The sequence below is a fragment of the Triturus cristatus genome, chromosome 1_1 (assembly GCF_964204655.1).
Source record: "Triturus cristatus chromosome 1_1, aTriCri1.1, whole genome shotgun sequence".
In the NCBI taxonomy this organism is placed as follows: domain Eukaryota; kingdom Metazoa; phylum Chordata; class Amphibia; order Caudata; family Salamandridae; genus Triturus; species Triturus cristatus.
The window spans coordinates 823,773,573-823,800,196 of NC_140579.1; the positions used below are offsets into that span (position 1 = coordinate 823,773,573).

Here is a 26,624-nt window from a genome sequence, read left to right on the forward strand (position 1 = left end):
TTTCGCGGAAGCCACGCCCCCGTCATCACGTGGTCGCACGGGATTGGATATTGGGGCGGAAGACCAGACCTCGGCGTGTGACATCACCGACGAGTGGATCCCGGGAGGCGAGCTGCGGAGAGGAGGAGACGACCCAGTGGAGCAACCAGACGAGAACTACCCGACGGACTCTAGAGGAAAGCCAGGAGGCCAACGTACTCACGCAGCGCCGTGCCACTCTCCCGGAGGAGGGTGGCTACCCCAGGTACGGGAGCGGGTCAGGGGCTTGATGGGCTGGCGAAAGAGCGTTTAGACCGCCGTGTTCCCCTACTCTATTTCCCTACCCCTGCACTAATCACACGTGTAAGCGTACCGCACTGAACACAAGAGTAGGTGTGTCCTCACCCCCGGTCCCGGTGTTAGGGTGTCTCTACGTCCCAGAGTAAAGTCCTAACGGTCCTTTTCTCCCTTCCTTCACATACGTTCTGTGGGTCCTGGAGTACCGGAGTGCCAGCGGAGAACGCTCCCATAGCCGAAGAGAGGACCAACACCAACGTCGCAACCACGGAGCCAACAAAGAAGGAGGAGAGACTGCCTAGCAGATTTAGACGTGTAACTTCCTCAATAAAACCTTACGTTAAACGTCCTGGCCTGCGTGCTGTTAATCCCACACCTCTACAACTGGTGTCAGAAGTGGGATTACCATCCATCAGTACTCCCGTGATGGAAAATGTTATTCAGCACCTCATAAAAGGCCAAGAGAAGTTGGAATGGGCGGTAGGACAGCAAATTGCCACGTCCCAACAAGACAGAGAAGTGCTCCAAAAATTGATTACCGCCCAAGTGGAAGGACTACGTACGGCCCAAACGGAGTCCGGGCTCCATACTGCTCCGGAACGCCGCTCCCAAGCACCGCATCCAACAGGGGTCACGCTACAAAAATACGTAGGAGGAGAGGACCCGGATGCCTTTTTCTCCAACTTTGAGCGAGCAGCAAGGGCCTATGGCTGGCCCGAGGACAAATGGCCCTTTTTCCTGGCCCCCCTTCTCTCTGGGGATGCGCAGGCTGCATACCAAGTAGCTAACGCCACAGGGACATCCCCGTATAACGAGATAAAGGCTATTATTCTAGATCACCTGGGGCTCGATGAAGAAGCGTACCGAGTGCGCTTTCGTAAGGAGAAAGGTACACCAGGTGAAAACCCCAAAACACTGTTTTTTCGACTAAAAATGGCAGCAGATAAGTGGCTAAAGCCGATAACCAGTACTAAAGAAGAGATCATGGCCCGCATCTATCTAGAACAATTCTTGGAAGCTCTTCCATATGGGACCCAGAGATGGTTACGGCAACATACACACTTGACCCCCGAACAAGCCATCGAAATGGCTAGCACGTATACGAGAGCCCAGCCGAAGACCCTCCCGTGGGACGCAGAGAGGCATACCAAGACCGGACAAAACCTAAAAATAGAAAGGAAAACAAGAGGCCAGTTCGAGCCCCGAAAACCGATGCCACTTCGTATCGAATCACCGGCGATAAAAGGACCCCAGTGTTTTGAGTGTGGGGAGTGGGGCCATGTAGTAAGAATGTGTCCCCGGAAAAGATCCTCAGAAGAACCCATGGAGGTTGGATACCTACCCAAAGCAGTCCTTTACTCCGCCGAAATGGGGCCCTCCTTCTATGTAAGCACCAAAGTTAACGGCAAAATGGTAAAGGCCCTGTTAGACTCGGGGTGTAAACAGTCTGTCGCCCAGAAAGAGTTGGTAACACCTGACATCATCCTTCCAAACACCCTAGTACAGATTAGGTGTGTCCATGGGGACGTGAAGCCTTATCCAGTTGCTATATTGACTCTAGAAGTAGACGGTCAAAATCCCTGTACTGTAAGGGTTGGGGTGGTGGACTCCTTGCCTGAAGATCTGATAATAGGCATAGACAATCCCCAGTTCATAGAAATATTTCTGACCCACCTGCACCCCCAAAAGACAGTGACGTCTCTACCTAGTGCTGCCTATACTGTACAGGAACCCTGGCTCTTGGACCGGAGTTTTAAGTTTGCCCAGGCAAATGATCCAACTCTTTGTAACGCCTGGGAAAACGGACAGGCTAATACCGATTTCCCTCGTCAGGTCTATCCTCGTTTTATCATCCAAAACGACTTGTTATACAGAGAAGGGAGGGAAGGCGAACACCCCCAGCTCGTGGTACCCCTGCCCTTCAGAGACCAAATCTTATTCTATGCACACACACATCTTACAGCCGGACATACCGGCGCCGAAAAAACCACTCAGAATGTATTACGGCAGTTTTTCTGGCCCGGTATATATAAGGACATACAGAGATATTGTCAGTCCTGTGACATATGTCAATTAAAGAACTGTCAGCGGCCCCCCGCCGTTCCCCTGCAGCCCTTACCTCTGATTGGAAAACCGTTTGAACGGATAGGCATGGACCTTATAGGCCCACTGCCCAAGACTCCTAGGGGACATGCCTATGCGTTAGTCATTGTAGACTACGCTACACGGTTTCCAGAAGCTTTCCCGCTCAAATCTCCAACAACGAAAAACATATCGGAGAAGCTGATTGAACTGTTCTCCCGGGTGGGCTTCCCGCGAGAAATTTTAACCGATCAAGGAACACCCTTCGTGTCGAAGTTGATGAAGGAAGTGTGCAGTACGCTCAACCTGCATCACCTAACGACCTCAGCATACCACCCCCAAACTGACGGTTTGGTCGAAAGATATAACCGTACCCTCAAGTCCACACTGAAAAAAATGCTTTCCCTCGAAAGTACGGACTGGGATCGCTTGCTCCCACTTGCCCTTTACGTAATTCGAGGCCAAGTACAAAGCAGCTTGGGCTGCTCAGCATTTGAAATGTTGTATGGGAGACAGCCTAGATCACTGCTAGAAATCACTAGAGAAGCGTGGGAAAGAGAAACCACTGAGGAACAGAAAACCTTCCTAGAGTATACGACACAACTGCGTTCTCGGATTGGTAAAATACGGGAACTAGCCCTCCTAAACCTAGAAAAACATAAGATGTCGCAAAAGGTTCAATATGATAAAGGGAAGAAACTGAGAACCCTGAATCTAGGCGACTGGGCCCTAGTCCTTCTCCCATCTTCTACGAAGAAGTTTCAAAGTGAGTGGACAGGTCCCTTTAAAGTTATAGAAACACTGGGAAACACCACATATCGGCTACAAGTGACCCCCAAACGAAGACAGTGTTATCACATAAACCTGTTAAAAAAATGGATAGGTCCGCCCCCCAGAAATGCGCATGGTATATGGCCTACTGGGAGAAATGAGTCCACTCTGCCACAAATGCCCCTAAATCCAGAATTGTCCAATGACCAGCGAACAGATCTACTTCTGACTCTGAGCCCCTTCTCGGCCTTGTTCTCTGACCTTCCTGGCCGGACTACCCTGGCCGAACATAGAATTAACACGAAGGAAGGTCTGACTGTCAAACAGAGACCGTATCGCATACCCGCGGCCAGAAAAGAGATGGTAAAAAAAGAGGTGAAAGACATGTTACAGCTAGGTGTCATTCGCCCCTCCAAAAGCGCTTGGGCATCACCCATTGTTTTAGTCCCGAAACCAGACGGCACAACCCGTTTCTGTATGGACTTTAGAGCGTTAAACGCCATTTCCTCCCTAGATGCCTATCCGCTACCACGAGTAGACGATCTCATAGAGAAGTTAGGGGAGGCAAAGTACATTACAACATTCGACTTAACAAAGGGTTACTGGCAGGTGCCCTTGAGAGAACAGGACAAACAAAAAACTGCCTTTGTCACGGATGAGGGATTGTATGAATTTAATGTACTGCCTTTTGGCCTACACGGGGCCCCGGCCACTTTTCAGAGATTAATGAACACTGTACTACAACCCTATACCGCATTCAGCTCTGCGTATTTAGATGATATAGTAGTGTTCAGTAGCTCTTGGGCCGAGCACTTGCAACACCTCACTATCATCCTGTCCGCCCTGAGCAAGGCAGGATTACACGTTAATGCGAAGAAATCTTGTGCAGCTTATTCACGGGTGAAGTATCTAGGATATGTCCTGGGAGATGGGGTAATAGCACCACAACAGGAGAAGGTGAAAGTCATCAAAGCTGTCCCTTTCCCTGCAACAAAACGGGACCTCAGGGCATTCCTTGGCCTTATTGGCTATTATAGACGGTTCATTCCTCAATTCGCGGAGACTGCAAGCCCCCTGACCGATGTACTGAGGAAAGAAGTGAAACAAACCGTCCTAGCAAAGCCCACAAAAAGAATGTTAGAGGCTTTTGTTTCATTAAAGAATGCCATAACCACCGAACCTGTACTGGTCTCTCCTGACTTCAGCAAGGAGTTCATATTGTCCACAGACGCGTCCAATTGCGGACTGGGGGCAGTGTTGTCACAACTAGGAGAGGATGGAAAGGAACACCCTGTTTTATACCTCAGTAGGAAGTTATTTCCACGAGAAGTCAGATATTCAACCATAGAACGGGAATGTCTGGCTATAAAATGGGCCATAGACAAACTGCACTATTACCTGGATGGCAGACATTTTCAACTATACACTGACCATGCCCCCCTTCAATGGTTGAACAAAACCAAATCGCAGAATCCCCGAGTCCTACGATGGTTTCTGTCCCTACAGCCCTATTCCTTCACCATCAACCACCGTAAGGGGAGTGACAATGTGAATGCTGACTTTCTCTCCCGTGTTCCCCCTCTCCCCGATCGGGAGAGTCTAAGGGGGGAGGTGTGTAAACTGGTCACAGCTTCTCAGGAAGAGGTACGGGATAACCAGGACTGGTGGCTACCTACACCCCCACTATCTTCTTCTTTTACCCACCCGCAGGACGATTGGGGTATGCGTGAACATACAGAAGTGGATAAGGATTACGAGACGGGTCCCTTTAAGCAGCACTGTCTTTTCGCGGAAGCCACGCCCCCGTCATCACGTGGTCGCACGGGATTGGATATTGGGGCGGAAGACCAGACCTCGGCGTGTGACATCACCGACGAGTGGATCCCGGGAGGCGAGCTGCGGAGAGGAGGAGACGACCCAGTGGAGCAACCAGACGAGAACTACCCGACGGACTCTAGAGGAAAGCCAGGAGGCCAACGTACTCACGCAGCGCCGTGCCACTCTCCCGGAGGAGGGTGGCTACCCCAGGTACGGGAGCGGGTCAGGGGCTTGATGGGCTGGCGAAAGAGCGTTTAGACCGCCGTGTTCCCCTACTCTATTTCCCTACCCCTGCACTAATCACACGTGTAAGCGTACCGCACTGAACACAAGAGTAGGTGTGTCCTCACCCCCGGTCCCGGTGTTAGGGTGTCTCTACGTCCCAGAGTAAAGTCCTAACGGTCCTTTTCTCCCTTCCTTCACATACGTTCTGTGGGTCCTGGAGTACCGGAGTGCCAGCGGAGAACGCTCCCATAGCCGAAGAGAGGACCAACACCAACGTCGCAACCACGGAGCCAACAAAGAAGGAGGAGAGACTGCCTAGCAGATTTAGACGTGTAACTTCCTCAATAAAACCTTACGTTAAACGTCCTGGCCTGCGTGCTGTTAATCCCACACCTCTACAACGACACTGTGAAGTATTTAGGTATCTGGATTAGCCGAGATATGCAAGAACTCTGGAACCTAAATTTTGGCAGGGCTGTCAATTGGTTGGAAGACAAGGTAGCTTTGTGGGGCAGGCTCCCACTGTCACTAGCTGGCAGAGTTGCACTGACCAAAATGGTTATCCTGCCTAAATTTTTATATCTATTCGTGAACTTGCCACTCATACTCACTCAGTCCTTTTTCAATAAGTTACCGTCGTTGTTGATCTCGCTGGTGTGGGCGGGAGGTCAGGCTAGGGTGTTGTGGGACCTGTTGACATTACCGACTAGGCAGGGCGGGCTTGGTGCCCCAGATATGAAGTTATATGCACTTTGTGAGCAGGTGCAATTCTTACAATATTGGGTCCATCAGACACCATTTAAGCCGCATGTCGCTGTTGAAGAGGATGCGGTTGCACCAGTGCCGTTGCGTGTGGCAGTATATCAGAGCTACAAATGCCCCACGGATGGGTTGGATACTACTGAAACACTCAGATGGGCGTGGGAGGGACTGCGGAGAAGAGCAAACATACCAATACTGTACGCTCCCTCGATCCCAATCGCACAAAACCCACTCATGCCTAATGTGCGGGACGAGATAAATAGTAAAATTGCACAGGTGATGAAGCTCCATACCTTTGCAGACTTATATCCAGGAGGGGTATTCAGGGACTATCCGAAAGCAGTGGAAGGTGAGAGGGTACCCTTCGGGGAGGTAATTTTGCACCACAAACTTCATGTGGCTTGCCGTGAGCTGCAAGAAAATGTCCCATCCCAGCCACCTACGTTAAATGCCCTGGAAAATCTGTTGACTACACCGTCGCCACGCAAATTGATTACCAGACTTTACACACACATGCAGACAAATGCCCCCGTGGCTATCTCCGGTGCTCGCTCAAAATGGGACATTGAGCTAGCCACGCCCCTATCAGACGTCGAATGGGCCTACTGTTGCGCCCAAATGACCGAACTCTCACCTAACTACAAACTTCAACTAATTCACTTTAAATTTCTACACCGTTACTATAGGACGCCCATTGGCTTACATAGGATGGGATTAAGGGACAATGATTGCTGCTGGCGCTGCGGGACGGCTGCCACCTCGTTCCTTCACATGGCTTGGGAATGTCCGGACATTGCTGTATACTGGACAAAAATTTTCGAACCCATCAATCAGATCCTGGGAAACCAGGTGCCTCCATCCCCGATGTTGGGCCTACTGGGATATGTTAAACATACGCACATTAAAAAGCGCAAGTTGCATGCACTGCTTTTGTTATTTGCTAGACAACAGATAGCTATTGTCTGGGGGAAGCGAAGGAAACCCACAATTAAAGAATGGTTGAGGGAAGTCACATATGGCCAAGCTCAGTTGGCAGCGTACTGGGAGCTTATGCCACCTGCCTCCAGGCCCAGGGAGATTTGGGAGCCGTTTCTAGACTGGGCCCGGGCGCAATCTAATGATTCTGTCACAGCCGTGGGTGTTGATGCTGCTGTAGTGCCTGGGGGACCTCCCGACTGAGTTATGTAACTGAAAGGACTTACTGGGGTTCAAGGTAGATAATGATCGCGTGTAATGGCGCGCTCCGGGAGAGGCGCCCTCCCTGGTTGCTAGCTTAGTAAAGTAGTGCCGACGTAAAAGTCAATGCAAAATTAGATGTGGTCTCTCTGCAGTCATCGGGCATCACGTATATCACTATGTAGTTGATTTGGGCAAAGTGAATATGTTTCGCATTTCCGCTATGTATATGGCTGTTACACACCACTGTAATGATATGTCTTTGGCACTGTATTGTATCACTATTTGGATAATCAAAGCTGCACATACGCTGAATTACCAATAACTGTGCAGCTCTACTGAATGCCACGTGACTGTGGGCCCATGCTGACCGCTGCCTCTGGCCTACACTGCGGTCAGCACTGCTCACAATTAAAATTGAGTATTTATTCATTAATTACAGAGTCCAGTAGGCAACTAACTACAATGTCTTCGAAACCTAAATAATATCCTTTTAGTATCCTTGCTTCAAGAACATTTTTGATATCAATTATAGCTTTACTACAATAACGAAATTCATCTTGCAACTCCAAAGGAACACTGAATGGTAGTCTACACTGTGGCCAGCAGAGCTCACAGTTCGAATTCAGTCTTGATTCATGAATTTCAGAGTCCAGTAGGCAACTAACTATAATGTCCCCGAAACCTACACATTTCGACAATGTATTCCATACATATTTCATCCTTTGTTACTTACACTGCGGTCAGCAGAGCTCACAATTTACATTGAGACATGATTTATTGATTGCAGACAGAATTGTACTCTATGTCCTCGGATTTTGTCAAGAGGAAGTGGCAAAAAGCATTCCTCGATGTCTGTGCTGACTACTGCCTTCCATTAACATTGCGGATAGCAGGGCTCACAATTCACATTGAGTCGCAATTGCAGATGACGCAGTCCAGTAGGCAAGAGACATTGCTCCCAGTGCGGCCCGCCCGGACCATACATCATCGCTGGCTGCGCACAAACGGAATGCTTCTAATGCCCCTATCTCAGTGCAGCACAACTCATGGACCCTTTATGATACAATATTTTGTGTATAATTTCACATCTGGTGCCCCTACCTCAGTGTACCACAAGTCATGGACCCTTTACAATAGAATCTTTTGTGTATTATTTCACATCTGGTGCCCCTACCTTAGTGCAGCACAAATCACTGACCCTTTATGATTGAATCTCTGTGTCTGATCCAATGATTACTGTTCTACTTGTTGCTAGCACCAAACAGTCCCAGGGGGCTGGCTTACACTCACCCCACACGCATCCAGCACAGACGTCACTGGAGATGTGACCCTGGTAATAAAAAGGAGTAGAGCGCACGTGCCCGTACCCAGTTCCACTATCTATCTGTGTCCGTGTGTTCATTATGTATGCCCCTGGGCCCTACTACATTACATTGTGCTCTGGACAGCGTATGCAACCAACTTACCTTTGACAGTGGGTGAAAACTTTGGTTATGTAACTTTGTCTCGGTCATTGTACAAGTACGTACGTAGAGACTGGATGATTACAGTACTGCAAGGAGAGTGTGCAGTGAATTTATAAGTGTGTGGGGATTGGCGGACTGATTGTATAAATACATATGTTGGCGCGGCCTAACTCCGACAATGAGCTTGTCTCTTATTGGCTGCCCTCCATGTCCCAAAAACTGAATTTTGGACTTTGCATGGCCCAGTATTGCTACAGCTGCAATACTCCACTGAATGTGCAATAAACATTCACATCCACACAGATGTGTCAGTCCACCATCTTTTTTGTGTGGAACTATGGATGAATGTAGTGTCGGTGATGCCCTGTACCTTCCATGTTAGCCATGTTGTGGGACTTGGCTCACAGAGTGACACATTGACGCTTGAGACTTGGGTGACGGCAGCACTACAACAAGAACACCCGCATGGCGCAACATTTGATTCCTCATACAGCTCACAATAGAGCCACGCCCATAGCTCCGGAGTCCTTCTTCACAGCCTCACGCAGGACTGGCATACACCAGGCCAGCCAACTCTGCTTACGCTTACAGGGAAGGACAACAACGCTACATGGCCCAGATTTTCATTGTAGTGATCTGCTGGTCACAGGTCTAGTTGTCAGTATGCCACAGCCACTCCGTCACTGCTGGTATACACCCACACCACACCCATCCAGCACAGGCGTCACAGGACACGTGTCCCTACCAATAAAAAAGACCAGGCTCTAAGCCATTTTAGAGTTTTTCCCACCGCATGCACTGTCATGGCCCATCCCGGTGGTCTGGACACCTCATGTAGGCCTGAACCACCAAACAGGAAGGCCTACGCCCATGTGCGTGGCCTCACTGGTCACTGAGTTAGTGGCACTGCAAGGACTGAGCGGGTGTGCAACCTGCGATGTTGATAGGTGCACAAGTATGTCCTCTGCCATGGTAAAATCAAGACGCAGCCCCAAATGTGAGACCTGTTGACCTGCTTAGCGGGACGGCATGATGTGGAGGGTACCCTGTCTGCGAAAAGGTGAGCAGTGAGGCCTAGGTGCGCAGCGGTGGGCAAATACGTCTGGGCGGCAGGAGTGGATACACAATGGCGGCACAGCGATTTAGGCGTACACAGTCGTATATACTCTCCCATTACTAATTCTGTACTATGTTTCAGATGTGGGAGCTTGAGGGCTCCACTAGGCCCCGGCACGTGATTGGAGACACAGCGGTGGCGTAAGGGTGAGCTGAGAGGGTTTTGTCAACCTTATGGGCACTCACTGCCCCTCTTCATCTCTTCCTTTCTCTCCTTCACACTCTTTCTCTCTCTCTTCTTCTCACACTGTTTCTCTCTTTCTCTCTCTCTTCCTGTTTCTCACTCTTCCTATCTTTCACTGTTTCTCTCTCTCTCTTTGTCTCTCTCACTCCTTCTCTCATTCTCTTTGTCTTCTTCTCACTCTTTCTTTCTTTTTCTCTCTCTCTTCCTCTCACTCTCACTGTTTCTCTCTTTCTCTCTGTATTCCTCTCACTCTTTCTTTCTTTTTCTCTCTGTCTTCCTCTCACTCTTTCTTTCTCTCTCTATCTATCTTTCTCTCTCCTTTGATGGACGCATGACGTCTTACTTTTTGTCTTGCAGGCCTGTGATGATGCGTGGCCATCCTACAATCAACACTCAATCTGAATTGAGAGCTCAGTTTTCCGCGTGTACACAATGGGTGAGGAGGTTTCTTCAGCACGTGGTTGACCCTCTTCGACACACGCTCGTGGTGTAAGGTGAGCAGAGAGGCTTGTTTGCGCAGTGGCAGGCAGTCACCTCCAGGCAGTGGGAGTCGATGGGGTGCAGCAGCCTGGGTGCGCAGTGGCACGCAGTCACCTCCGGGCAGTGGGAGTGCATGGGGTGCAGCAGCCTGGGTGCGCAGCAGCTGTCATACACCTCTGGGCAGTGGGAGTGGATGAGGTGCAGCAGCCTGGGTGTTCAGCAGCGAGTAGACACCTCTGGGCAGTGGAAATGGATGGGGTACACTAGCCTGAATACACAAAGTCGGGACAGCGATTTAGGCATGCGCAGTTGTATGTACTCATCCATTATTGATTCCATAATATGTTTCAGCTGACTAGGCTTGAGGGCTGCCCTATATCCCGGCATGTGGTTGGAGACACACCGGTGGCAGAAAGGTGAGCTGTGAGAATTTTCTCCACAGTGTCAACACTCCCTCTCCCTCTCCATCTATTCCTTTCTGTCACTCACACTCTTTCTCTCTGTCACTCTCCATCTCTCTTTCTCTGTCTCTTCCTCTCTCTCTCATTCTTTCTTTCTCTCTCTTCCTCTCTCTCACTCTTTCTCTCTCTTCCTCTCTCTCACACTGTTTCTCTCTTTCTTCCTTGTATCTCACTCATTCACTCTCTCACTCTTTTTCTCTTTCTCTGTCTTCCTCTCCTTTGCTGGATGCATGACGCACCATCTTATCTTTCTTTTTGTCTTGCAGACTGTGATTCACAAATTGTGCACTTGTATGTACTCATCCATTACTGATTCCATACTATGTTTCAGATTACTAAATTTGAGGGCTGCCCTATATCCCGGCACATGGTTGGAGACACACCAGTGGCAGAAAGGTGAGCTGTGAGGATTTTCTCCACAGTGTCAACACTCACTCTCCCTCTCCATCTCTTCCTTTTTGTCACTCACACTCTTTCTCTCTCTCTATCTCTTCCTTTCTCTCTCTCTCACTCTTTCTCTCTTTTTCTGTATCTTCCTCTCTCTCTCATTCTTTCTTTCTCTCTCTCTCTCTCTCACTCTTTCTCTCTCTTCCTCTCTCTCACACTGTTTCTCTATCTCTTCCTCTATTACACTGTTTTTCTCTCTCTCTTCCTTATATCTCACTCTTTCTCTCTTTCTCTCTTTCTCTGTCTTCCTCTCTCTCACTCTTTCTCTCTCTCTCTTCCTCGCTCTCACTCTTTGTCTCTCTCGCTTCTTCTCTCTCTCACTCTATCTCTCTTCCTCTCTCTCACTGTTTCTCTCTGTCTTCTTCTCACTTTCTTTTTCTCTCTCTCTTCTTCTCACTCCCACTGTTTCTCTCTTTCTCTCTGTCTTCCTCTCACTCTTTCTTTCTTTTTCTCTATCTTCCTCTCACTATTTCTTTCTCTCTCTCTCTCTCTCTCTCTTTCTCTCTCCTTTGATGGACGCATGACGCACAATCATATCTTGCTTTTTATCTAACAGGCTGTGATTCATGAATGGATGTCCCCCCCAACACCACCCCAGCTGAACGCGTGTACAACCTGCGATGATGCATGGCCATCCTGACAACACCTCAGAAAGTTGCTTCGACACGTGGTGCACCCTCTTACACACATGGCGGTGGCAGAAGGTGAGCAGAGAGGCTTCTTTCTGCAGCAGCGGGTAGTCACCTCTGGGCGGTGGGAGTGGATAGTGTGCAGCAGCCTAAGTGCACAGACACCTCTGAGCAGTGGGAGTGGATGGGCTGCAGACCCCTGAGTGCACATTGCCAAATGGAGAATTAGGCGTAAGCAGTTGTATGTACTCTGCAATTACTAATTCTATACTATCTTTCATATGACTAAACTTGAGGGTGCACTATGTCCCGGCACGTGGTTGGAGACACACTGGTGGCACAAAGGTGAGCTGCGAAGATTTTCTCCAGTGTTGACTCTCCCTCTCCATCTCTTTCTTTCTCTCTCTCACACTTTCTCTGTCTCTTCCTCTCTCTCATTCTTTTTCTCTCTCTCTTCCTCTCTCTCACTCTCTCTCTCTCTTCCTCTCTAACAGTTTCTCTCTCTTTTCCTTGTATCTTACTCTTTCTCTCTTTCTCTCTCTCACGCTTTCTCTCTTTCTCTGTCTTCTATCTCTCACTCTTTCTCTGTCTTCCTCTCTCTCACTCTTTCTCTCCTCTCTCTCACTCTTTCTGTCTCTCTTCCTCTTTCTCAGTGTTTCTCTCTCTCTCGTCCTCTCTCTCACTCTTCACTCTTTCTCTGTCTTCCTCTCTCTCACTCTTTCTCTCCTCTTTCTCACTCTTTCCATCTCTCTTCCTCTCTCTCACTGTTTCTCTCTCTCTCTCTCTCTTCCTCTCTCTTCCTCTTTCTCTCTCTTCCTCTCTCTCACACTGTTTCTCTCTTCCTTGTACCTCACTCTTTCTCTCTCTCTCTCTCTCTCACTCTTACTCTCTTTCTTTGTCTTCCTCTCTCTCTCACTCTTTCTTTGTTTCTCTCTCCCTCACTCTTTCTCTCTTTCTCTTTCTCCTTTGCTAGACGCATGACGCACCATCTTATCTTTCTTTTTGTCTTGCAGGCTGTGATTCAGAAATGGTCCAGCGATGACACGACATGGCTGTACATAGTTTTATTTGTTGGGTTTTTTAAATATTTTTTTTTATATGTAAATCCATTCAAGAGTAAGATTTTTATTTGTCCAACCTAACGTGACTGTCACATTTGTTTGTGGGGGGTAGGGGTGAGGGGGGATGGCCGACAAGGAGCTCCTGCTGGGGGATGTCGGCGCAGTATTGGGTGTCAACCTGCATGATCGTTGCCTCCAGAGCATCTGTTCTCAGAGACTTACGAGCAGGCGGACTGGCTCGTAGATGAAGAGCTGCGAGCCGACTGGCAGGCTCATAGAGGGAGAACCACGGCCCGTCAGTTTGCAGAGGGAGAGCTGTGGGCCAGCTCGCAGAGGAAGACCTCAGGGCCGACTGGTATAAGGAAAGGTGCGGGCCGTTGGCTTCCAAAGGGATAGCTGAGGAACAGTGATGTGGGGAAAGGAAGCGTGAACAGGGTATCTCGCAGAGAGAGACCTGCGGTATATTTCCAGTCTTGGCTTCACAGATACAACTGCGGGCCCGAGAACTCGCACCCGAAGAGCTGTGAGCTGACAAGTAGTTCGCAGAGGGAGTCTTGCGGGCCCAAGAATGTTGTTGGAGGTATGCTGTTGATGGGGCAAAAGGGTGCGTTACCTGCTGATGTATGGAGATGAAGCGTGAAAAAGGTATCTCGCACAGACAGAGCTCCGATATATTAAATTGCCCCCGGGACCTTTCTTTTATATTTTCACTCGATCTGAGGCACAAGATGGCTGCTAACACTTCCTGGTTTGAATTGTTAGTAGCCAATCAGAGGCAAGCTCGTGCTCGGGAGTTAGGCACCGTCCAGACATATATATCTTTTTTCCTTTAATATCTCAAAAACTACTGAACGGATTTACACCATTTCAACAAAAGCGTGCTTTCTGGACCAAGACCTTTCTCCCTGCCAAATTTGGTGTAATTCCGCTCAGCAGTTTGACCTGTAGTCTTGTCTTAAGTTTCCTATGGAAAATACATTGAGAAAACACTTTTTCGGATCCCCCTTTTTTCTCAGCCCCCCCTTGACCAATAACCCTGTAATATGTCTTCGCAGCTGGATGGCTCCGGTTGTGGGTGCAAATATCTTACAATAAACTTGCTTTCAATCAACAACCAACCTTGTACGTCCTCAGTACACCCCTAAACTTTCAAGATACGAGCTGATCAAAAAAGAGAAACTTTCTGGAAAATTTAGTAAAGATTCGTCAAACGACACCAAAGTTATAGGCACATGGAGGGCTCCAGGAGGGGGGGCAGCACAACCCCCCTCCCAACACTTGTACGTCCTCAATACACCCCTAAACTTTCAAGATACGAGCTGATCAAAAAAGAGAAACTTTCTGGAAAATTTAGTAAAGATTCGTCAAACTACGCCAAAGTTATAAGCACATGGAGGGCTCCAGGAGGGGGGCCGCCCAACCCCCCTCCCAACATGACCCCAGCAGGCCCCCGCAACCCCAGTGAGCCCCCGCTATTATTTTTTAAGAAATGTCCCCTGGACCTAGCCCACCCCGGGATCTCATTAAAATAAAATGCGGGAATCCGCGACCCCAGCGCGAATTGCACCGATATATATAGTTGTTAAAATGCTTTCTTTGGCCCTGAGGGTCCTTCTGGGCCCCCCTGAGCAGGCCTAGGGGGTCAGCGTGTTTCTACCCCCTTCTCTTGTTTTAAACCTTTGTTTCTCTGTTTTCTGGTGACTGACTTCTACTGAGTCACAAGATGGCTGCCAACACTTCCTGGTTTGGAGTGTTGACAGCCAATCACAGTGAAGCTCGAGCACGGGACTTAGGCTCCGCCCAGATATTGAAACTTATTTTTCTAATTTCTCAGCAACTACTGAAAGGATTTACACCATTTAAAAAAAAGGTCGCTTTCTGATCCAAGCACTACCTTTTTGCCTAGTTTGGGGTAATTCCGTTTAGTAGTTTTGGTTCTAGCCTTGCACAAAGTTTCCTATGGGAAATAGATTTTTGGACTCTTATTCTTTGAATTTCTCAAAAACTACTGAATGGATGTACACAATTTTAAAAAAAAGGTCGCTTTCTGAACCAAGCTCTACCTTTCTGCCAAATTTGGGGTAATTCCGTTCAGCAGTTCGGAGTGTAGCTCGTCGCAAAATTTCCTATGGAAATTAACATGGGGAAAATGCGTTTTGGGACCCCCTTTTTTCCTCAGCCCCCGCTTGACAAATCACCCCCAAACTTTTAGGATAGCAGCTGACCTGGATAGACTTTGTTTTTTGGAGAATTTCACCAAGATTCGTCCAACGACACCAAAGTTATTAGCAAATCAAAAAATGTTTTTCCTATGTAAACTAGGTTGTAACTATAACTACCTACTGGCGACTACCAGTAGGTTATATATATATATATATATATTATCTACTGGCGGTCGCCAGTAGATAGTTATAGTTAGGACTGTGTTTCCATAGGAAATCCGCAACATTCTATTTGGAATAACTTTGGCGCCGGTTGACGAATCCTCGCGAAATTTTCAAAATAGGTGGGGCGCTCCGCTCCGCTCCTACCCTGAAAGTCTCGGGGGGATTCGTCAAGCGGGGGCTGAGAATTACTTGAAATTTGGCAAAGAGGTAGTCCTCAGGTCAGGCATGTGCCTTTTGCATATATGGTGTCAATCTGTTCAGTAGTTCCTGAGAAAATCAAAAGTAAAATCACATACATATCTGGGCGGAGCCTAACCACACATCTCACCGTGAGATCTGACTGGCTGTCAGTACTTCATTCAAGAAGTGTTGGCAGCCATCTTGGGACCAATATACATGATAGCACCTCATTAAAAAGCATTGCAGTTAATAGAAGGTTTTAAGACTTTAGTTACATTATAAATCATTTGTTGATGGTACCATACTCATTTTAGGAATTGTGGTGTGTTCTAAGGTGATTTTACCATGTGAAAAAGCCTTCTGCTGTGATATCACGAACCATGTTTGAGAGAAAACTATTTTCTCATACTTTTCCCACAGAGGTTTGGAAGGTGATCTATAAGCTAAACTGAGAGCACATTTTCTGTAAATTCACATTATCTTTCTCAGTCATGTAAGAATGAAGTCTGACATTCTCAGTAAAACATGTACATCCAACAAGGGCAGAGACTGTCAGTTGATTCCTTTGTGTTCTACTGCAGCTTCCCAGAGTGCTCTAAAGAACAACTAGAGCGCTAACAGTCTTACTTATGACAAAAGTATGGCACACCTGAAGCCATCTTGATTGGAATAAAGTGGTAACACTTAAAACATTTAATTTACAAAGGAACAAAATGAGGGGGTTCATTTTGCCATATAAATTATGATTAGTGCTGCAGAAAGAAAAACTAGGGCACATTTTGACTTCTGAAATCCTCTTTTATTTCATAAAAACATTCTGACATGCAGACTGAAATATGCACTTTGAATACCAGCAGCAGACTTCCCTGGTGAGCAGTAGCTTTACTACAGTGATCTAATGAGCAACTAGAGTGCTAACATTCAGAATTTATGGAAAATGTGTGACACATCTGAATGCCTTCTTGATGGAATCAAAGTAAAAAACTGAAAGTATTTCCTACTGAGGAGACTGCAGTAAATGAGGAAATTAGGAAACTTCATAACAAATAAATCTCCCAAGATGGCCACCAGAGACAAAAGAGCCCAAATGTAGCCCAAATATCACCCAGATGTAGCCCAAGTATAGCCCAATGACAGAATGTCCCAGAGTGTTCTTAAGAACAACTAGAGCGCTTACTGTCTTCATTATGACAAAAGTATGGCACACCTGAAGCCATCTTGATTGGAATAAACTGGTACCACTTAAAACATTTAATTTAAAAAGGAACACAATGAGGGGGTTCATTTTGCCATAGAAATTATGATCAGTGCTGAAGAAAGAAAAATAGGGCACATTTTGAGTGACTTCTCAAATCCTCTTCTATTTCATTAAAAAATTCTGATATGCAGACTGAAACATGCACTTCTAATACTAGCAGCAGACTTCCGTGGTGAGCAGTAGCTTTACTACAGTGATCTAATGAGCAACTAGAGTACTAACATTCAGAATTTATGGCAAATGTGTGACATATCTGAATACCTTCTTGGTGGAATCAAAGTAAAAAACTGAAAGCATTTCCTACTGAGGAGACTGCAGTAAATGAGGAAATTAGGAAACTTCATAACAAATAAATCTCCTAAAATGGCCACCAGAGACAAAAGAGCCCAAATGTAGCCCAAATATCGCCCAGATATAGCCCAAATGTAGCCCAATGACAGAAGTGTGCAAAACACTTATTTTTTGTGTATTTGCAGTTTTATATAGTGCAGACTTGTCAGGTATTGGAGTGCTTTACATGAACATTGGTTACATCACACAAGATCAAATTCATTTTGGTTGTAGACATGGGGAGATTAAGTGATTTGACCAGAATCACAGAATGTTGAGCTGAAGCAGAAACTCCAACCTGGTTCCCCAGTTGCAAAGTCTGCAGCTCTGGAAGTAACACCACACCCTCTCCCCTTGGATGCAACATTTAATCAAGTGGTCAACTGGATAAAAAAAACTAAGATTACAAATACTTTAAAAGTTCTTTGTCGCTATTTGAAAACTCAGAAAATATGTCCTCATTTTAGTTTTTTAGAGCACTAACCATAATTTTGATGCAAATAAGACCCTCTCATATATGTAATTTCTAAAGGAAATGCTCTAGGCATTACAGTTTTGATTACATCAAGATGACGTCAGGAATTCCACACTTTTGTAATAAATATAGAATGTTAGCAATCTAGTTGTTTATTGGGATACTGTTGAGAGGCAGAGGCCAGGGGCACGGACTCTGAAAATTGAAGGCAGGTAGGAGAGTGCAGAGGCAACAATTTGACCACACTAGGCAGGCAGGAAGGGCAGTGGCAGCACAACAGACTATGGAGGGCAGTGGAAAGGGGGGCAGGGGCAACAAACCAACAATACAGGACTGGCAAGAGAGGCTGTGGCAATATAATAGACCATTGTGGGCAGAAGGAAGAGGCAGTGGTCATCCAACCATACATGCCAACAGACCCGTTTCAGCCAGGAAACGTCCAATGTTTTTAAGCTCAAATGGGCTTTACTTGATCTGTTTCCTGTCTACAATCTTCTCTTTTTCAATGTAACTCAAAGGGGAAAATCAATACCCCAGTTTTATTTCAAAATCTCCCTCTTACCAAGTTCAAAATGTTCGCAAGTATGGTACATTGGATCATGGTAGGCAGGAGGAATTGGGGTAGGGACATGGACTCGGATAACAGAGGACAGGAGGGACATTGAGAGATGCACCAAACTGACCCTACAGGGCAGGCATCAGGGTTTGCAGCAGCACAATACACCACACAGGGCATGCGGCACGGGAGTGCAGCACAACAATCCATAGAAAGCAATAGGGAGGGGACAGGACCATGCACATGGACAACAGACAACAGAGGGGAAAGAGGCAATGGTAGGTAGCTGACCATAATGGACAGACAGGAGAGAAAGCTGCAGCATAACAGACCATAAAGGGCAGGAGGGACGGATCAGGGGCATTACAATAGAACCGACAAGCCAGGAGGGAGGGAATAGGGGTCTGCACATGGAAACAGAGGGCTGGGGGCAAGGGGGCAGGGCAGGAGCAGCAAGATGACCATGGAGGTCAGGCAGGATGGGCACTAGAAACAAGACACACCATGGAGAGCAACAGTGAGACTATGATGGCATACACACAGACCATGGAGAGAAGGTGGGAGGGGGTCAGGAGCAGCTAGCTGACCACACAGGGAAGGTGGGAGGGGCCATGGCAGCACAGAAGACCATGCATGGCAAGCGGGAGGGTTAGTGGCAGCACAATGGCTATGATGGGCAAGAAGGAGAGTGCAAGGGCATGCACAAAGGACCATGGAGGATAGAAGGGAGAGTCAGGACCTGGGCACAGACAAGAGAGTTCAGGGGAAGGGGCCTCACAACAGACCGCGCGGGGCAGGCAGGAGGAGCAGTTGCAGCACAACAGACCAGGGAGGGCAGAAGGGTGTGGCAGTACAATGGACCATGGAGGACAGGAGGAAGAGGATAGGGGCATGGCATGTGGACAGGCAGGGTGGAGGTGGCAGGGACAGGTTACAGTCATCTGACAATGCTAGGCAGGTGGTAGGGGAGTGGCAGCTCAACAGAACACTCAGAGTAGATAGGAGTGGCAGGTCCATGGAACATGGTGGTCAAAAAGAATGGAGCAGGGGCATGCACAAAGACATCCGAGGGCAGGGGGAAGGAGAATAGGAGCAGCAAGCAAAGCACAGAGGCTAAGCAGGAGGTCAATGATAGGCCATAGAATTGGGCAATGGAGGGCAGGATGAGTGGACTGGTACATCATGCTAAATGCAGGGCAGTGGCAGCACATCAGACCATGCATGACAGGAGGGAGGAGGCTAGTCCATGGATTCAGACAACAGAGGATAGGGAGGAGGTGGATGGGGCAGCAAACTAACTGTTCATAGAAGGTGGGTATTAGGAACTTTATTGTTTTTAAAATGTGTGTCTGTGCGAACTACTTGAAATATGAACAAGTATGCAGCATAATCTCACTTTTATTCAGGAAGAAGAGGACGTTTGGGACTGTGACTCCAGGCTCACTTGGCAGAAACATCCCCTGACCCTCCACCCCCCATCGCAAAATGTAATGCCCGTGAAAAGGGTAGGTGGACGCAGTGTTATATAGAACATAGTCCTGAGAGCACGATTGAAAATGAAAACTAGATATAGTATATGGTATAAACTATGCACCAAAAAGTGTGATATAAGATGAACCGGGGCGTGAAATATAATATGCAATACATTGTGCGCAATGACAGATTCATTGGAGAGCGCGAGATAGCACAGGCACTAGCGCTTGCTATGTGATATGCGCCTTGGAGTGTAATATGCACAGGGCAGTGTTGTGTAACCTAAGTAGTCTCTAAAGTTGTAATATAAAATATGTGCTGGGTAGTGTAACATTGCATATGCACTGTGACAAAGATATGGATCCCAGATTGTAATATGTATGGCATAGCGCTGTGCTTTATAACATAGGCATCGAGGAAGGCACGTTAGATCTGGCAATATAACCCGTGCGAAGGCAAGTGTGGCATGACATATTCACGGGGTGGTGTTACAGTGCACATGGGCTAGAGAGTGTCATAGCATACGCACTAGCTGGTGGAATACAACACAGAGGTGTGTGGCACTCGGCGGGCACTGGTGGGTGTAACACAGCATTGGGCTCAGCCAGGCACACGTTGTGACTCTCAAGTGAGGTTTGTCTCCTTTCCAGAGAGTAAAATAAAAAGTATTACACATCCGGCGGTGGATGTGTGTTTTATTAACCATGAGGGGGTCTCTTGCATAGTTTGGTCGAATTTTTGTCGAATCCCCTTTGAATGGCTTGGTGTGCATGTGTATTAAATGTGCCCGTCAATAGCTACCCATGTTTGTATAAATAAACGACAAGGGTGTCTACTTGGAGAGTACCCACCAGCGGGGGCGCCGGGATTAGGCACGGTAGGGTGTCAGACATGTCAGAGCTTCACTAGCGGTGTGAATACATTCTACGTGGATTCATTGTATGCATAGTCGCCTTTTAATGAATATCACGCAAATCGTCATGGTGATAGGTACATATGGTTTGTCCAGCATGTCCTAGGTGTTTCTATAAATATATATATATTTTTTTTAAATAAAAAACAAAGGCGGGCCCCAAGGGGATGGGGTCCCCGGGGCTATAAGTGGCCTGAAGAGGGGGGACAACACAGCCCCCCTCCTAAAGAATAAAAAAATAAATAAAAGGCCATGACCTGGGGGTTGGGGTCCCCGGGGCTGATTAAGGCCTTGGGAGGGCCAAATTAATTTTTTTCAACAAAAAAAATTAGGGTGCAGGCCCTGGGGGATGGGGTCCCCAGGGCTAATAAATTAGAAAAAGAAAGGGGGCCACACAGCCCTCCTTCTTAAAAATAAATAAATAAAAGACCGGCATCGCGCCGGAGGCCACGCCCCCTCCTTGCAGCACTCTGCAAACGCGCCCCCTGGCCAGTTGTAAGTTGAGGAATTAATTCCCCTTCAATATTGAGGGTCCCTGAGGGCCAACTAGCCCAACAGGTATCTCCAGTATACGCCAGGGAGCTGCGTTGCAGACAGGTGTTCTGAGGCCACGCCCCTTTTTACACCTCCATGCAACGCAGCTCTGTGGCGCTTACTGAAGGTACCTAGTGGGCTAGTTTGACCCTAGGGAGCCTTAGGATTCAAGGGCACTTAATCTCTCAACTCAGAACGCCCACAGGCCCTGTGGCGCGTTTTTAAGTTGGGGAAATAATTCCCTTTCAATCCTGAGGGACCCTGGGGTCCAACTAGCCCACCAGGTGCTTCCAGTAAGCACCACTGCTCTGCGTTGCAGAGAGATGGTGCAGGCCGTGCCACTTTTTACACCTCTCTGCAACACAGCTCTGTGGCGCTTACTGGAGGTACCTAGTGGTCTAGTTGGACCCTAGGGACCCTCAGGATTCAAGGGGACTTAATCTCCCAACTTAAAAATACAGGGCGTGTTTACAGAGTGGGGAAGGGAGGGGACGGGGCATGAGGTGACGTGTTCAAACACGCCCTGTGGTGCGTTTTAAGAGGTAGTTTTAATCCCCTGCCCTATTATATACTAGGGGCTTACAGAGGAGGTCATGCTAATCACAGGGGGACCCCAACACATTGTGTGCCCTAGTGTATGTAGGTGTTTTCACTGTATTCTGAGTGTCTTTTAACATAGCACTGGCTCTAGGACTGGTTAGTCAGACTCAGTTACCACCAGTATCTGTCTGAAAAAGCGGAGGGTACAGGATGATTTTGCAACAAGGCTTGTTTCTGCTCTTCTGTTTGTTCTTTCTGCACGTTATACTTTTTCCTGCACTTTTCTTCGTCTTTGAGGACTTCTGTTGCTTCTTTCTGCATTTATTTTCTTTCTTTCTGTGCGTTTTTCCTTCTTTCTTCACATGTCCTATGAAATTCACTGAAAAAACCATAGGTTTCAGGGGCGTTATAGTTAGCTGGACTTTTCACTCGTACAAAACCATAGAAATTCCCCCATTTATAGTTAGTTCAGCTAACTATAACTCGCGCGCCCGCAATGCACTGCTGATGACGTCACATATTACAGCACTCATGACATGGTCAGTGACATCACTCATGACATCACTGATGACATCATCCTTGTGATAGAGTGGCAGACCTCCTCTCCCCCTAATATAACCTTTGATACACACATTCAAAAATAGAAATTAAAATTTTCAAAACAATGGACATACCAATACCAGTTACAACAACCTATTCAGTAATTGTAAGATCCACATCCACATCCACTCATTCACCAACAGTCCTATACAGTCACTCATACATGTACTCATACACCTATACATCCTGTTACACAACGCCACTCATCCATAAAGTTACTCACACACATAGTCACTCATGCTAATAAAGAATCAAACATCCGTTTACCTGCATATACAGTTATACACACACCACCACACTTACTTCTACAGAAACTTACACATACTTAGTCTTTTTAACAATCACTTATAGAAACACATACTTATTCATACAGGAACTCTTTCAATCTCTCACTCTCACATATACTCACTTATATACACCAATAGTCACATATACTAGTTTAAAACATATGTAGTTACTCATAGAGACACTATTGAGACAGTCATTCACTCACTAACACACCCATGCACACACTCATCCACCCATACAGTCCTGCACACATGCTGTCTTCAACACATACAAACAGTGAGTCACTCATTCATGCACCTATGCACTACGTAATACCCCCCCACCGAACCATACAGACATCAGACACTTATACTGATACTCAAAAAACCAACTAATAACCTATATAGACACTCATGTAGCTACTCACCAACCCATGCAGCCACTTATACACAAAGTGAGAGACTGATACAGATATTTACCTATTTAAACATTACTCACTAAGCCATGCATTCACTAAGATACACTTAATCAGTCAGTTATACAATCAATTTTTCAAAAACAAATCATCCATTTAGACACTTATATACCCATTTATTCTTCCATCGACCTTGAGATATACATATATAAAACATATGTAATTTTCAGAAAAACACACATTCACTGGATGATGTCATCAGTGATGTCATCAGTGATGTCATTTGAGATGTCATCAGTGATGTCATGAGTGATGTCACTGACCATGTCATGAGTGATGTAATATGTGACGTCATCAGCAGTGCAATGTGGGCGCGTGTTATAGTTAGCTGAACTAACTGTAATGGGGGAATTTCTATGGTTTTGTACGAGTGAAAAGTCCAGCTAACTATAACGCCCCTGAAACCCATGGTTTTTTCAGTGAAAATATATATATATATATATATATATATATATATATATATATATATATATATATTATCTACTGGCGATCGCCAGTAGATAGTTATAGTTAGGACCGTGTTTCCATAGGAAATCCGCAACATTCTATTTGGAATAACTTTGGCGCCGGTTGACGAATCCTCGCGAAATTTTCAAAATAGGTGGGCCGCTCCGCTCCGCTCCTACCCTGAAAATCTCGGGGGGATTTGTCAAGCGGGGGCTGAGAAAAAAGGGGGGTCCCAAAACGCGTTTTCCCCATGCAATTTTCCATAGGGACCTTTAGTCCAAGGTACAGCCCAAACGGCTGAACAGAATTACTTGAAATTTGGCAGAGAGGTAGTCCTCAGGTCAGGGATGTGCCTTTTGCAGGTCTGGTGTCAATCTGTTCAGTAGTTCCTGAGAAAATCAAAAGTAAAATCATATATATATGTGGGCAGAGCCTAACCACACATCTCATCCAGAGATCTGATTGGCTGTCAGCACTTCATCCAAGAAGTGTTGGCACCCATCTTGGGACCAATATACATGATAGCACCTCATTAAAAAGCATTGCAGTTAATAGAAGATTTTAAGACTTTAGTTACATTATAAATCATTTGTTGATGGTACCATACTCATTTTAGGAATTGTGGTATGTTCTAAGGTGATTTCACCATGTGAAAAAGCCTTCTGCTGGGATATCATGATTGAGAGAAAAATATTTTCTCATGCTTTTCCCACAGAGGTTTGGAAGGTGATCTATAAGCTAAACTGAGAGCTTATTTTCTGTAAATTCACTATCTTTCTCTGTCATGTGAGAATGAAGTCTGACATTCTCAGTAAAACATGTACATCCAACAAGGGCAGAGACTGTCAGTTGATTCCTTTGTGTTCTACTGCAGCGTCCCAGAGTGTTCCAAAGAACAACTAGAGCGCTAACAGTCCTACTTATGATAAACGTATGGCACACCTGAAGCCATCTTGCTTGGATTAAAGTGGTAACTCTTAAAACATTTAATTTAAAAAGGAACAAAATGAGGGGGTTCATTTTTCCATAAAAAGTATGATTAGTGCTGCAGAAAGAAAAATTAGGGCACATTTTGAGTGACTTCTCAAATCCTCTTCTATTTCATGAAAAAATTCTGACATGCAGACTGAAACATGCACTTTCAATACCAGCAGCAGTTTTCCCTGGTGAGCAGTAGCTTTACTACAGTGATCTAATGAGCAAAAAGAGTGCTAACATTCTGAATTTATGGCAAATGTGTGACACATCTGAATGCCTTTGGAATCAAAGTAAAAAACTGAAAGTGTTTCCTACTGAGGAGACTGCAGTAAATGAGGATATTAGGAAACTTCATAACAAATAAGTCTGCCAAGATGGCCACCAGAGACAAAAGAGCCCAAATGTAGCCCAAATATCACCCAGATGTAGCCCAAGTATAGCCCAATGACAGAATGTCCCAGAGTGTTCTTAAAAACAACTAGAGCGCTTACTGTCTTCATTATGACAAAAGTATGGCACACCTGAAGCCATCTTGATTGGAATAAACTGGTAACACTTAAAACATTTAATTTAAAAAGGAACACAATGAGGGGATCAGTTTGCCATAGAAATTATGATTAATGCTGAAGAAGGAAAATGAGGGCACATTTTGAGTGACTTCTCAAATCCTCTTCTATTTCATTAAAAAATTCTGACATGCAGACTGAAACATGCACTTTTAATACCAGGAGCAGACTTCCATGGTGAACAGTAGTTTTACTACAGTGATCTAATGAGCAACTAGAGTGCTAACATTCAGAATTTATGGCAAATGTGTGACATATCTGAATACCTTCATGATGGAATCAAAGTAAAAAAATGAAAGCATTTCCTACTGAGGAGACTGCAGTACATGAGGAAATGAGGAAACTTCATAACAAATAAATCTCCCAAGATGACCACCGGAGACAAAAGAGCCCAAATGTAGCCCAAAATCACCCAGATGTAGCCCAAATATAGCCCAATGACAGAAGTGTGCTAAACACATATTATTTTGTGTTTTTACAGTGTTATATAGTGCAGACTTGTCAGGTATTGGAGTGCTTTACATGAGCATTGGTTATATCACACAAGAACAAATTCATTTTGGTTGTAGACATGGGGAGACTAAGTGATTTGACCAGAATCACAGAATGTCGAGCTGAAGCAGAAACTCCAACCTGGTACCCCAGTTGCAAAGTCTGCAGTTCTGGAAGTAACACCACATCCTCTCCCCTAAGTGCAACATTTAATCAAGTGGTCAACTGGATAAAAAAACATAAAGGTAACAAATAATTTAAAAGTGCTTTCTCACTATTTGAAAACTCAGAAACTATGTCCTTATTTTAGTCTTTTAGAGCACTAACCATAATTATAATGCCAATAAGACCCTCTCATATATGTAATTTCTAAAGGAAATGCTCTAGGTATTACAGTTTTGATAACATCAAGATGACGTCAGGCGTTCCACACTTTTGTAATAAATATAGAATGTTAGCAATCTAGTTGTTCATTAGGATACTGTTGAGAGGCAGAGGCCAGGGGCACGGACTCTGAAAATTGAAGGCAGGTAGGAGGGTGCAAAGGCAACAATTTAACCACACTGAGCAGGCAGGAAGGGCCGTGGCAGCACAACAGACTATGGAGGGCAGTGGAAAGGGGGGCAGGGGCAACAAACCAACAATACAGGACTTGCAAGAGAGGCTGTGGCAATGTAATAGACCATTGTGGGCAGAAGGAAGAGGCAATGGTAGTACAACCATACATGCCAACAGACCCGATTCAGCCAGGAAATGTCCAATGTTTTTAAGCTCAAATGGGCTTTATTTTATCTGTCTCCTGTCTTATCTGTCTCCTGTCTACAATCTCCTCTTTTTCAATGTAACTCAAAGGGGAAAATCAATACCCCAGTTTTTTTTCAGAATCTCCCTCTTACCAAGTTCAAAATGTTCGCAAGTATGGTACATTGGATCATGGAAGGAAATGGGGTAGGGACATGGACTTGGATAACAGAGGACAGGAGGGACATGGAGAGGTGCACCAAACTGACCCTGCAGGGCAGGCATCAGGGTTTGCAGCAGCACAATACACCACACAGGGCATGCGGGACGGGAGTGCAGCACAACAATCCATAGAAAGCAAGAGGGAGGGGACAGGACCATACACATGGACAACAGAGAACAGAGGGGCAAGAGGCAGGACCATAATGGACAGACAGGAGAGAAAGCTGCAACAT

The 26,624-nt window shown here is 46.2% G+C and overlaps 1 long non-coding RNA gene across 1 annotated transcript in view; it reads left to right on the plus strand.

The window, feature by feature from the left end:
- LOC146871124 (uncharacterized) overlaps positions 1-26,624 on the plus strand; it is an 836,775-nt gene that overhangs the window by 543,097 nt on the left and 267,054 nt on the right. The gene's annotated exons all lie outside the window — the stretch shown is intronic.